Genomic DNA, 14,641 nt, shown 5'->3' with positions numbered 1-14,641 from the left:
CATAGTGGCATTCCTAGAGATTTCACACCTGGAGTAGATATTTTTAACACCTGTCTCATATGATGAAACTTTTCCAATAATATGGATACTATAATTATAAAGAATTTATGTTTTAGTCATTCTTTAATTTTAAAATAAGCAAGAAAGAAGAATATATTCTAATTTTGCAGATATTACTCAAATCCAATACATTATTTCATGTGTGGACTAAAATCTGTCCTTTCTAGACAAAAACATTATACTATGTCAATTGTGTTTGGTTTTGCCATAGTTTTTATTCTTTGGCTGTGACATGCCTTATGAAAGACCCTAGTTCCTCCACCAGGTATTGAATGTGCTGCCTCTGCTATGAAAGTATAGAGTCTTAATCACTGGACCATCAGGGATGTCCTTGTCATGGTTTTGAAACAGAAACAAAAACAAAACTCCAAGTGGTCACACAGGATTATAAAACTGAAGTAACTCAAATTGTTTATTTTATTTATAGTTACTAGACTATCATTGTTTGTTAGAATTTACTCTTTAAACTAAAAAATATGTATAATAAGAGTTAAAATAAACCTGAAGTGAGATAAAATGATTGTGAACCACTGTAAGCTTATTCTTTCAACAAACATGTGTAGCTGAGTCCACGTTGAGGACTTACATGGAACTTGGAGTTTTCCAAATTAAATTCCATGCAGAACATATTCCTTATTGAAAGATAATTTTCAAATACTAATTTGAAGTGTACATAAATAGTACACAGTCGTAGTCACATCAATTGTTGAGAACTTAGACCAACAAAAGCTTTATTCAGGAAAGACATTGTTTAGATTTGCTGGCACAAGTCTCTAAGAAAAAGCAGACTTACATTTAATGTGTTTTATTACTGTTATTAAATTCTCTGCAGACAATACACCCCTTTATTGCTTGCACCCTGGAAGACTACCATCCTGTCCTTGGTACACCATAGATACAATGAGAGCATATAAATAACAAAAGGAACAGAATTGCAAATCATGTGCCAGGCCCTTGTCTGAGACCACATTTTCAAGTAAGTGCAAGACATTCAATGAGGGCAGTTATATGGAAAACGGAGGAGAGAGTAATATGAAAACAGCTTGTAGAAATATGTGTATGAGATGATGTATAGCCTCTTAAGTCATACACAGGATTTTGATCTTTATCCTAGAAACAGCTGAAAGCTTTTGAAAGTTTTATTTTTGGTGGGGAGAATAGTGTGGGTGGTGAGGGGATATCATAACAGATATGTATTTTGAAGAATTCATTCTAGCTACAGAGAACAGATTGGATGGAAATCAGGGTTAATGAAGGTCAAAGATGCTACATCACTAGTGTAAGTAGAAGATAGGATTACATTGGTGACAAAATGACTTGAAACAAGGTGGCTCATGACAAGAGGCATTTGTAGGAAGTAAGATTCACAGAATTTGGGATTCATTTAATGTATAAGTCAGGGTATGTGAGAAAAAGTAAAAGGGAGAGAAATATTTATTCTAAGGATAACAGATTGGCTCACACAATTATAGAGGATAATAACTTCCAAGATCTATAGTCAGCAAGCTGGAGACCCAGAGTAGCCAGTAGTGTTCCAGTCCAAATTCTGGTAGGCTTGAAACTGGGGAGGAACCAAAGGCAAGGAGAAAATTGATTTATACCTGACTGCAGTGACCTGCAGTCAGGTAGGAGGATGTTCCTTCTCACTCATGAAAGGGTCAGTCTTCTTATTCTATTCAAGCCTTCAACTGACTGGATGGGGCTCACACTCATTAGTGAGGACAATCTGCTTTACTGAATCTACCCATTCAAATGCCACTCGTCTGAAAACACACACATAGATTATGGCTCCTGGGAGGAAGGACATTCGTGTTATGTGGCAGCCTGAAAATGGGAGGGGTGTCTGGGGGGGAATGGATACATGCATATGTATGCCTGGGTACCTTTGCTGTTCACCTGAACCCATCGCAGCATTGTTTGCTAATCAGCTATAGCTCAATGCAAAATAAAAAGTTAAAAAACAACAACAGCACACTCTGGAGGAGGAAATAGCAACCCACTCCAATATTCTTGCCTGGAGAATCCTATGGACAGAGGAGCCTGGCAGGCTACAGTCCACGGAATCACAAAGAGTTAGACTCGACTTAGCAACTAAACAGCAACAACTACGCAGATATAGAAAATAAACTAGTGGTTACCAGAGGAGAAAAGAAAGGGTGGTGGGACAAATTAGGTACATGGGATTAAGGATACAAACTTCTATGTATAAAATAGATAAGCAACAAGTTTATATTGTATCAGATAAGGAATTATAGCCATTATTGTGTAATAATGTTCAGTGGAGTATAATCTGTAAAAATACAGAGTCACTGTGCTGTACACTTGAAACTAGCATAATATAGTAAATCTACTATAGTGTAATTTAATATTAAAAAAATAAGTAAAGAATAAGCAGGTAAATTTTCTATGGAGAATTGATGAAGACTGTACTTTCTGGATGGTACAAACCACCAGACATTTAATAAAAGGAATTTCTATGAAAATAAAAACACTCATAGATATACCTAGAATAATGTTTGATTAAACATCTGGGCACATTGTGGCCATCAGATTGACACACAAAATTAACCATTACATTGAACTCAAGGGTGAGAAAGATAGAGGCATTTAGCAAGATTTCTATTTCTGATTTTAAAAAGTTGCTGTCTGGGTAGTTGCATTCACTAAGCTAGGAAAAACTGGAAGAGCACCAGGTTTTAGGTGGAAAATGAGAAATTTTACTCTGGACTTGCTGAATCTGAGATGGCTTAGCAATATCTAAGTGGATATTTTAATGGATATATAGTCGGGGACACAGAAGAAGAGCTTGGTTTAGAAAGAAAGATGTGGGAATCAACAGCCCACAGATGATAACGGAAGTCATCAGCATGGGCAGAGAAGAAATGGCTCAATATAGGAAGAGAGTCAAAGAAGAAGGCCTAAAATTAGTCCTTGTGAAATTATGATATGTAATGACTAGATCAGGAATATGCTCCCACAAACCAAACCACACCAAACTGAACCTGGGAATCACAGCCAGAAGAGTAGTGGGCCCATCACGGAGAGGACTGTGTAATGGAACCTGAGGTAGGATTGATGCGGGGTGTGACACTGAGGGGAGGTTCGCTGCATGCAGAATATGGAGAAGGGGAAAGATGAAATGATCAGTGACAACTGGATACTGTGTAGAGAAAGCTTTTAGAAAACTTTGACTATAAATGAGACCAGAGAAACAGGGTTATGCATTCCAAGGTTCTCAGCGATATAGAATTATCCTTCCTTACAAAATCCAGGGAAATCAACCACCTAATATAATCAGAGCAGCAAGATAGCTCACAAAGTGCTCAATAAATATGTGTTGAATGAATACATCCTTGAATATCTGACATCATTCCCTCTGGAAAACCATTCACAACCTCATGGCTTTGCTATATTTTTATTGGAAATGGTAGGCTATAAAATGTACTCTATTATACATAATGAATTATAGCAAATATTTATATGTACCATATGATTAAACTTTTCTCATAAAATCTCCTGTGGTATCAAATACTCAAGGCAAACTACACATAAACCACAGGGTTCAGGCAGATTCTGCATATAATAGTATTCTCTTTATGAGGCCTCATGGGATAAAAGTCTCTCTTTTCTCAGTATATAGAACAGACTTGCTTTATTGTAGAGGCAATGGGAAATGCATAACTGTTTGTAGTTTCCTCTTAACTTTGGGGCAAGGAAGCTTAAAGCTGCGGTCCATTTGTAACAATCAGAAACAGCAACCACAGAGCATGATTTTTGTCTATACATTTCTCCCTGATTTGTTTTTTCTTACCTTTATTTTCTCATCATTTCAATTTTCTTAGTTGTTCTGAAAAAATTTGTTGTTTTATGGATTTTTGCAATATTTCCTACTTTTTGTACTGTAACAGGGTATAAATAATAAAGAATCAGCAGTCTGTATAATTTGGAAGGATGGACCTGTTAAGTGTGTTGCACTGCTTTATTCTAGAACATAGCACTGGCTTCTTTTCACTCCTATAAATGGAATGTTTGGCAACATGGCACGATTCAGACCTCAAAGCTTATTGCTAGAGGTCATTTGACAGAAAGGCAGAAAGAAATTTAGAGTTTAAAGACTGGCTTTGCATAGTCTATGTGTGAAGGCTCTTCTACCACATGCGTGTAGTTGTTAAATGAGCTTCTCCTTTCAGGGACTGGAGGTATAATTTTAACGAGGAAGAGACATTAAAGGGAATTGGGGCCTCTTAGAATCAACAGCGTCACAGCAAGCTTTCAATTAGGGGGACATCTGTTGGGAATATGGGGAGTCTCTACCCAAAGTCAGTTGCTAATCGCATTCACTTGCAGGAGCAGTCAGACAGCTCTATGTGCTAGGAGAGGTTGCTTATTTCCTTCGCGCTCAATCACACTGCATCAAGTGGCCACCTGGGTAATGTGTTCACGCACACCTGCTGACCTACACAGCCGAACAAAACGTACTGAAATCAAACTCCTAAAACAGACAGAAAGCAGATCCTCCCATGGCCTAGAAGGGGAGACACGATAAGCAAAGAAGACTGGAAGTACATAATGAATTGTCAGGAAATCAGCATTAACTTTGGGACTGGTTGTTAACATGTTCCACTGTTTCTTAAACACTGGATTTAAGAGATTCTTATTCCAGAGGCGGGTGGGGGGAAATAGGTGTTCCACTTTCAAAGCAACAGTTATTCAATCTGGATCAGACCAAGTAACAGCTTGATCTGTAGAGATGAGACTAAGTAGCATTGAACATACATATACTTTTGGGGTATTACTTTTTACCTGTTTTGAAGATGTATTGTAGATCTTCCTTTTCTGAATTATAAAATGTACTTTCCCCAAAACATTCAATTTTTTTAAATTAGATACTGACTAATGGGAAGGAATATTGCAAATCTCATACATTTTAAAGGTATCAAACAAAGGATAGTTTATAACATAATTCTGTAAATCAAACTTTGTCTATTTGATGGATTGCATTACTATGGCCACTTGCATTGTCATTTTTCTGACTGATACAAGTCACATTCATTGTAATTTTCTTTTTTTTATAACCAGGACTGGTCTGTTGAAAAACCTCAGAACAACTAAGTTCAACTCCAAACTATAGTACATCCTAAGAAGCATAAGGCTTGTTTCTGGTGATTTCCAAACATACAGATATATGCAATTACTTTTTATCACTTTACTGTAAAACTAAAAGCCTCATTTATGAACTTACTAAATTCTGTTGGTAAAGCTTCATTCATCAAATTACTATTTATTTCTCCAGTTCACTTTGCCTGTTTAGATATAAACTTGCTGTTTTCAAGTGTTCATTCTGGCAAACTGGCTTAAGTAAACAATCTGACTAATGAGGGCATTGTGTATACTGAGAATACTCTGTGTCATGTGTGAATATTTAACTTTTCCCAACTTTTCCATGTACAGATGTTCATCAGGTATATTCACATTTATAGCATTTTATAATCACTAAAGTGTATGTGTATATACATATTTGTACACACAATATTATAAAATATTAAATGCTAATATTTAATGATTACTAATATATTTATTTGTATGTAAAATGTGAACAAAACAATATGTTCTCATATTTCAAATACATTTGGAATGTGGATAAACATCAAAAATATCTGATTAGGTCATATTTTATAGTTGAATCAAAATGATTAACAGCCAAACCAAACCTTTTCCCTAGGCGCTTATATGCAACTGATGCACTGAAGAAAGAAAACTAAAACAAGCTACAACAGAGCCTATAATTCCCAACAAGCTGCTCTGTTTTCTGATGGAAATAATCAGTAAGTAGATCTCCAAGGCACCTATTAATCTCTGTCAGTTTTGACGAAGTGGAGATTCTGATTGGCTGCTCAGGAATGGCCAGCTGCTAAAGGAAACTAGAGAACCTGTGGCAACAAAATCCTTTTTGTCTGCATTGGAATAAGTACTAGGTAAAGGTACAAAACATCTTTAAATGAAAGAGATGGGAGATGATATTCTTCAGATAACATTTCTGAAGAAATAAAATGTATAGATCTGCTAGCTATACTATTATTTTATGAGCACCAGGAACACTTATTTATTGCTGCATCTTAGAACACCAGAAAAGAAATGGCAGTTAATACATGTAATGAAACATTATCTTGCATCATAATACATAGCTTCTTCTGGTGCTCAACAGCCTAGATCATATTTACATATGCATGTTTCTACTTATATATCTATATAATGTTGGTCTTAGCAGATGGATTTTGAAAATGTTTTTATCTATGTTGAAAGCCAGGATACAAATATCAGCTAAAAGTAGCATAATTTTGATTGTGGCTTTAATGTTTTCCTACAGCTAGTTGACAATATTGAAGTTTTTCCACACTTATCTATCTAGCTAACTAGTTATTACGTTTTACATTCCACTTACCATACACGTGGCTAAATTACTTGCTTAGTACCAGGCTTCCCTAGCGGCTCAGTGGTGAAGAACCCACCTGCCAATGAGGAGACCTGGGGGTTCGATTCCTGGGTCCGGAAGATCCCCTGGAGAAGGAAATGGTAACCCACTCCAGTATTCTTGCCTGGAAAAGCCTGCGGTCAGAGGAGCCTGGTAGGTTACAGTCCATGTGGTCACAAAGAGTCAGACACAACATAGCAACTAAGCAACAACAGCGAATTTACTACTAGAGAAATAGGAACTTCAATGATGGCAATAAATGTTGTATGGACATGCATTTGATTTTGATGTTCAAGTAATGAATGTATTTTCTCCTGTCATTCATTCCATCTTTTGTCCATATCTCCATCCGGATAAAGAACTGCTGAAGTTCCCTTCTCAGGGAATATACTCAGACAGCTTGGCTGATACACTACTAGACTCCACTTTTCCAGCCTCAGTTAATAGATACAGAGTGGGACAATCTAATTTTTTCTTGCAGTAACTTGGGATTTTAACATAGGAATTCCCTTTTGTTTCTGTGCTTGAACTGAAGAGATATTTGGAGTTGTAATGTATTACAGAAAGGTTTCTAGGGGAGGTGTAGAGCGATTGGGATTAGATACCACATTGTCCCAGAATCAGAAAGAGATGGAGGGAAAAATACTCTGACTTTGACCCACAGTATTTCCATGCTGTGCTTGTCCCTGTGTATGACCTGGCTACACTTCCTGTGCTCTTCTGTCATAAAATGTTCTTGGATGTCTTCAAGAAACTCCTTTTTTGCTTCTCCTTAAACTAATCAGGTACATTTTTGTTACCTGCATCCAAATGATCCATCCTATGACACTTGAGATATTTGAAATTAAAGTCAAGTATTTGTTTGCTTTTTCTTTCTTTCCCTTCTTTCTTTTCCTTCTATCTACCTACCTATCTATCTATCCATCCATCTATATCTATCTATCTGATATTGACAATGGTCATATCTCTGTGGATAAAAATTACTCTTAGAGGGTGGAACAAATGAAGAGAGTAGCATGGAAACATGTACATTACCATATGTAAAATAGATAGCCAGTGCAAATTTGCTGTATGACTCAGGGAAAACCAGGACTCTGTTACAACCTAGGGGCTGGGATGGGGTGGGAGGTGGGAGGGACGTTTAGAGGGAGGGAACATATGTGTACTTATGGCTGATGCATGTTGATGTATGACACAGAAAAAACACAATATTTTAAAGCAATTATCCTTCAATTAAAAATAAATTGAAACACCACATTTCAAAGAATAAAAAAATATTACTCTCCTAGTCTTTGTTTAGTTGATATTTATTATACATTCAAAGTTGTAATTTGCAGGTTGGAAAACTAATGGCAAAACCTCTTTTTGTTGTGATAGAACAGACTAACCCTAGTCACTGTGGGGTGTGTGTATGTGTGTTTGTGTGTCTCATGGGGGATGGCAGCATGTTCACTGAACACACAGTGAGGAGCACGGGTGACATGAGTCCTTCAGTAACTACTCAGCCTGGAAGCTATACTTTCCTTCTCAAACCTGGCAAGTCTAAAAACCCTGCCACTGGCATCTCTACAGCCATGCACTGACACATTGGAAGAGAACTGTATCATCCCAAGTAGGGACAAAATTATTAGTATATAAGTATAATATACAAATTCTGATTCGGTCCTTTGCAGTGATTCCCTCTGTGTGAAAGGTTGAACTTGCTTTACACTAGCAAAAAGGAATTGTGAGAAGGAATTAGTACTTAACTCCAGATTCATACTGTAAACTGGAAGATACTCATGCACAATATACTATTTCGAATCCTCCTGTTAACATATATTTAAAAGCATATGTTTTGTGCATTTTTCTCAACTATGTTTTTGTTTTTGGTTTGTTTTCTCTAAAACCCATTGTTTATATATCTTTTTCTGTTATATTGTTGCAGAAATCTTTATGAAATGAGTAGATCCAATTGATTATTTTTATCAATTCCAAGACTTTTAGAAAAGAGACTAATAAACTCATCTTATTCCTGACACAATGGCCCTTGAATAAGAAAGTTTTTTTTATGCTTTTATCGTACAAATGCACATATGCACATATCATATAAAACACTATTTCTCTTTGCTCGTATCACTTACTTTCTATGAAGAGGACGATAGAAAGGTAATCATGGAAGTTCTGATTTCTCCCACAAGTGTCAAAATAACATGCAGTGTTCTAGGTAGCTCTAATTTATCATCTTTGCCCCCAGCTGCAGGAGAACTGGTTCAGAGGCCCAAGGCCCAACAGGAAGGGATGAGAGCTTGGTTTAGAATGAACGTTCTGCATAACTCTGTAACTTCTAGTTGCTTTTTTTTTGGCTGTGCCACACCATGAGACTTGTGGAATCTTAGTTCCCCAAGCAGGGATTGAACCTGGGGCACTGAAGTGAATGCACTGAGTCTTAACTACTGGATTTACCAGGGAATTTCCCTAGACGCCTTTAAATTTAGAAATTGCTGCTAGTCATGTAAAATAAAAATGTGGCTTAACAACCTTAAATCTCTTTTAAACAGTAACAGAACATAGCCACGTTCCCCTAATGTTGTCAGTATCTTTGGTAGACTGTTCATAAGCACATGGTACCTAATTGAGGAATGATAAAGACCAGCACATGTGGCTCTACCTGCCAGATGGATGTAACACATCTCTAATGTAGTCAGTGACTCCTTCAAAACAATGCAATGGGTCATATATGACTTTATATCCTGCAGTTTTGAGTAAGCATTGTAAAAGTTGGAAGATACAATCTATGTTTGAATAGTTCAATGTTTTAATTAAAAAAATTCTTTAAACCGTATTATGCCATTTACATAGCTAAAACAAACACTGAACTGTTTGGAAGTCATTATCATTTATAAAAAGAAGAGAGTCATTTTCTAAATTTGGAACAATAGAAATATTTTAATTTTATTATTATGTCTATAATCTGTCTTAATAAGCCATAGTCCCAGGGGCCTAAGATACTATTAAATTCAGCATTCTCTCATCACTCTTAAGATTCAGTGCCTTCTCAGAAAGGGAGTTCCTTAAGTAAGTCTACAGTACTGTAAAGGATGAACATTGGCAGTCTACCAACCAAAAATTTTAATTATTCTACTAATGCAAAAAATGTTCTTGATTTTTTTCCCTAACAAGCAATACTTCAATCATGGATTTATTAAACTCCTAATAGCTGCTCAGCTCTCTGCTTAGTACATAAGGAAGTAGAAAACAAACAAACGAAACCCCCCAAATAAAAATCTAGTCCTTAATGGGACAGAAAGAGAAATATTTAGTGAGTGTGTCAAGTTTCCTGCTAGGTACTTTCAGCACACCACATCATTTTGTGGAATTTAGAGTTTATCTGGGGAGGCAAATACATTTCCTTTAATAATAAGGGAATCAAAAGTAGTACTTGAATTTCACAGAACTTGTCAGCCCCTTTCTCTTGTCTTAGCTTCTCGTCACCTCAGCTCCCTAGACAGATGGGTCCAGAGGGCTCTCCATCGTTAGACAATTCACCAACTCCCTCCTTGTAACTGCAGGACTGATCTTGTCTGGAGAAGGGCATTTTAATGATTCCTCATACCATTCTACCTTATCATCCTCATCCTCCTCCATTTCTGGTCATCCAGTTGGGCTTGGCATGAATCAGCCATCCAAATGTGATGAGATATAGGATGGAACATATATTTCTTATAACTTTTCTCAGTTAAAAAAAAATGATAGTACTTAGCATTCATGTAATTTCAAAATGCTGAATAACCTAAATTGGCCTAAGAAGCCATCCTTTGTAATATGTTACAGTTGCCATTTGCTTATTCTGTTGATGGCAATGAACATGAACACCATAACTAGTTAGGAAGCATGTATAATGTTCCCTAAGTACTTTAAGAAGTCCTGGGGGTTCAGGTAACAAAGCTGAAACAACTATTCCTTCTCAGTCATCTATGAGTATTCATATTCTCCCAGGTTTCTGTGCTTGTCTAACTCTTTTCTAGACAATCTTTCCTCTTAGTAATTTCATTTCCCTGGCTCTGATTACCCCCTATGTGGTAACATAATCCAAGTCTTTACCTCCAGTGTGGAGTTTTTTTTTTCTTGAGACTCAAACACATACATACAACTACTTGATAGTACTCTCGCTACTTAAAAAGGGTGCTCTTATCAGTAGGATGGTGTAGATGTGAAGGAGGGGATTGGGAAAGGTACATTTTGCTCTCTAAAATTTTTTACGTTAAAGAAATGCAAATATTAGAAGGCTAAAAAACTCTAAAGTGCACAAGTTCACCTTAATATCTGAGGATAAGACATGGATATATTTGTCCTGATGGAATAAAACAAACAAACAAAAAATCAGCAAAATAAAAAAGGCAAAACAAAACAAAAACTAACCACTACCAAGTTTAGGTAATCTGTACTCTCCCAGGTAATTTTCATCAAATGGAGGATGCTTACTTCCACATGGATATCTACAAAGAGCACAAATTCAACATGGCACATATGCAGTATAATTCAATAGCTAGATGTCATCCTCAGTGTCTCCTTTCCTTTGCCTCACACCAGTAGGCACCAAGTCCTAGTGCTTCCGACTTGGAATATCACTTTCTTCTTCTGCAGGCTCATTGTTAGAGAACTACTGCCAAGTCTAAGTTCTCCTCAACGTTCAAACCTGGGAAAGGAGTACGTTGAGGCTGTATATCGGCACCCTGCTTATTTAACTTACATGCCGAGTATATCATGTGAAATGCTGAGCTAGATGAATCACAAGCTGGAATAAGATTCCTGGGAGAAATATCAACAACCTCAGATATACAGATGATGCCACTTTAATGGCAGAAAGTAAATAGGAACTAAGGAGCCTCTTGAATGAAGGTGAAAGATGAGAGGGAAAAAGCTGGCTTAAAACTCAACAATAAAAAAAACTAAGATCATGGCATCTAGTCCTATCATTCCATAGCAAATAGATGGGCAAAATCTGGAAACAATGTCAGATTTCATTTCCTTGGTCTCCAAAATTAATGTGGACATTGACCACAGCCACACAATTAAAAGACACTTGCTCCTTGGAAGAATAACTATGTCAAACCTAGACAGTGTTTTGAAAAGCAGAGACATCACCTCGCCCCCAAAGGTCCGTCTAGTCAAAGCTATGATTTTTCCAATAGTCATGTATGGATGTGAGAGCTATGAAGGCTGAACACTGAAGAACTGATGCTTTCAAACTATGGTACAGGAGAAGACTCTTGCGAGTTCCTTGGATGGAAAGAAGATCAAACCAGTCAATCCTAAAGGAAATCAGTCCTGAATATTCATTGGAAGGACTGATGCTGAAGCTGAAGGTCCAGTACTTTGGCTACCTGATGTGAAGAGCTGACTCATTGGAAAAGATCCTGATGCTGGGAAAGATTGAGGGCAAAAGGAAAAGGGGGCGACAGAGGATGAGATGGTTGGATGACATCACTGACTCAATGGACATGAGTTTGAGGAAACTCAGTGAGACAGTGATGGACAGAGAAGCCTGGCATGCTGCATTTAATGGAGTTGCAAAGAGTCAAACATAACTGAGCAACTGAACAAAAACAAAAATGTGTCCTCTAGAGACTATTGCAACAACTATCCAGCTGATCACCTGCTTAAAAGTTTGCTCCCATTGAATCCATATTCTATATTATAGTTAGAATAATAATTCTGCCTTGAATATTTCAGTGGCTTCCTTGCTTTCAAGGCAAAACCAAAACTACTTAGAGTCTTGCCCTGGGAAGGAATGATAGCTTTTCCTCTTGATGTTCTTACCCTCACATGTTCTAGTCACATCAAGCTTCTTGGAGGCTCCTTAACCTGACATGCCCTATCCATCACTGCCTTTGCCCGGACTGTATCCCATGACGGGAATGTATTTCCTCGTCCTTGCTGTGAGATTTTGGCAAATCATTTTTGATGTGTCTTTCAAAACTTATTTCAAATGTTACCTCCCCTGGGAAGCCCTACCTGACCAACACAATCTGGATTCATTTCCCCATCTACAACTGGTTAAAGTTTCTTATGCTCACCTCAATAAAAATAGTAGTAATAGTAATAATAGTCAAAATTAATAGTTATTGAGTTAGATTCTAGACACTATAATAATCATTTTCAATAGAGTTCTTAATACTTTACAGAGAATGTCTCTCAACTTGATGATATCTCCCATGAGCTGCTGACATCTAAAAAGTAAGATCCTATGTCTTACTGATTTTTTTTTTTAATTCTCAGAGCCTAACTCAGTGCATTGTTCATTGAATGGCTGCATGTCCTGGGCAGCTGTGATTATGTTCTTCATGGGATATTTCCTGATTATTTTTCTATTAGCAATAATCACTCCTGTGCCTGAATTCCACTTTGACAGGATTTGCATTCTTCCTTTGTTTATATTAATATTCTCACGTATATAAATTGGCTGGCCCTATGTAGGCCATGCAGTTAATGGATGACTCCTTCTTTATTATCTTTTCTGACAATCTCAGCAGCTTCCAAAACCTTTGGGAATCAAGCTTTGATGTCCACTCAAATCTTCTCTTTCTGATATTTCACACTTTTAAATATTAAGATTATCTATGGTAGGAATGGCACTTGGACCCAGAAAAGAATGCTGAATCAGTTTAGGTTCCTTTCTTTTAGAATATGGAATTTAAATGCTCAAACAGAGCTATTAAATCATGTCATCTAATTCCTCTCTCAATCAGTCTCTCTCTGAATCTCTTCCTCTTTTTAACAGAGGAGGAGACTGAGGTCCAGAGAGATTGATTTGTACAGGATTACAGAGCAAGTTAGTAGCTACATTTGGACCAACTCTTAATTACACAGAAACAAGGCCGCATTGCAGTTTAACAATGTGAAGCAAGATTCTTCCCCTCTATCTCCCTCTTTCTAAGACGTACTTCAATATTAACAGTTTTTTTTTTTCCCATGAAAAGGCTTGAGAGTAACATACAGATAATTATTTATTCCTTAGTCATACCAAGTTAAGCTTTTGTTCTGAATGATTTCAAAAGCATTAGCTATAGCATACATGATTATATTTTATCAGACACCAAAACCATGCCTCTCAAGTTCACAGCAAAAGAATGAGCTGAATCAGTCCTCTAATGCATGTGACTGATTTCCAATGAGCTAATGGATACCTGATACAGTTATTCAAACCCAATATATTTTAAAAGTGAATGCAAAGTATTGTAATGCTTCTAACTACAGGAATATTTGGCTCAGAGCCATCACCTGATGTGCTACTTCTTATTCTTTCAGCCAAGTCTATTTTTGTGCTTGATACATTGACATCAGAGCTTCCCTGGTGGCTCAAAGGTAAAGAATCTGCCTCCAATGCGGGAGAACTGAGTTCAATCCCTAGGTCAGGAAGATCCCCTGGAGAAGGAAATGGCAACCAGTACTCTTGCCTGGAGAATTCCATGGACAGAAGAACATGGCCGTACAGTACATGGGGCCACAAAGAGGCAAAGAGTCAGACACAACTGAGCAACTAACTTTCACTTTCACTTCATAGAAAGCTGAGGACTTTATACTTGGTAGCGTTTTGACCATCTGTAAGGAAAAAATTTGTGGTACAAGTTTATATCTTAAACTTCCTCAACATTAATGCTCAAAAGCTTTAAAGACTTTAAAAATAGTAAATCACAAACCAAGAATTCCTTGTGGTAAGTATTCTAGGTGGTCATATTTAGGTCTTTGCATTTCATTTCAAATAAGTGAGGCAGGATTAAACTTTTATCACATACATAAAGGACTGGGAAAGGAGGTGAAAGATTAGAGCCTAGAGCTTCAGACAAAAAACTTAAGGTCAATGATTTTATCACTCAAGCCTCCAGTGGCCCCAGTTATCATCTAGACTCCATTTCTCACCTCCAGATGTGCAAATGGCTAATGCTGAACTGATGAGGGAGGAAGAGAAAACTGATTATTAAGTAACATATTTGCAGATTGAGAAAATAGGAATACAGAAAACAAAATGGGAAGGTCAGAAAGCTTTTTGATGTGTAGGCTATTTACATAAAATCATGTGTGATTAAGAAAAGGCTCAAAACTCTAAATTGAGTTTCAACTTGAACA

The sequence above is a fragment of the Capra hircus genome, chromosome 8, assembly GCF_001704415.2.
Source record: "Capra hircus breed San Clemente chromosome 8, ASM170441v1, whole genome shotgun sequence".
Taxonomy (NCBI): domain Eukaryota; kingdom Metazoa; phylum Chordata; class Mammalia; order Artiodactyla; family Bovidae; genus Capra; species Capra hircus.
Note: the sequence above shows the minus strand (reverse complement) of the source record.